Below are 879 nucleotides of genomic sequence, written 5' to 3'. Positions count from 1 at the left end.
CTGAGTAAAAATTAAAAACAGAAATTAGGCAAATAATGTCTGTAGTGATCATTGGAGAGGTTTTCTTGAAATTAATTAAAATCGGTCTAAACTAGCGACACCATCCGTAACACTAAGGCATGCATCTAAAAACCAAATATATTTAGAATTAATCTTAATCTACAACCGATCAAGCCGGTAAATGTACCACAATCGCTTATTAGGGATCCTGAATTGAAACTTCAGTGTGGGAGCATCATTCACACTCCTCACTTCTGCAGTCTCAAACTAGAAACCACAACCATTGGTTGCTGCTTACATAAGTGAATTTACTTTCTCTAGGGAATTGTACTTTGGGAGGGGGGGGGCCTAATATCTCACATAATATAACTCATTATGGGAGGATTTTTCTCATTACCCCTTGTGAAAATAAATTTGGGGTAACACCAGCATTTTAGACAAAAAGGGGTTGCTGTATTGCATTGCTGACCCCATGTAACATTCTTATTTCCATATAGGGGGCTGTATGAGGGCTCCTTTTTCACACCAAGAAAACAGTAAATTTTTCCATATAGGTGTTTTTTTATTTTAGTTTTTTTTTGGATGTGATGTGACCCAAATTCTGCAATTTGAGACATGAGTAATTTTTTTTACATTTAGGCTGGTTACCACACAGGACCATTAGCATTTTATTTTAATAAGTCTGACATTTCTACATGCAGCGATACTAAATAGCCGGTAATTACTCACCGGTAATTGTGTTTCCCCGGGCCATGAAAGCACCAACAGAGGAAAGGAAATAAATCCCGGCACTCACTGTTTTCTTCTGCCAAGTTTAAAGTGTTTATTAACACAGTGCTAGTACAAGTAGACGCGTTTCGGCCAAAGCCTTAGACTGAC

Source organism: Hyla sarda, unplaced genomic scaffold (genome assembly GCF_029499605.1).
Source record: "Hyla sarda isolate aHylSar1 unplaced genomic scaffold, aHylSar1.hap1 scaffold_2900, whole genome shotgun sequence".
Classification (NCBI taxonomy): domain Eukaryota; kingdom Metazoa; phylum Chordata; class Amphibia; order Anura; family Hylidae; genus Hyla; species Hyla sarda.
Note: the sequence above shows the minus strand (reverse complement) of the source record.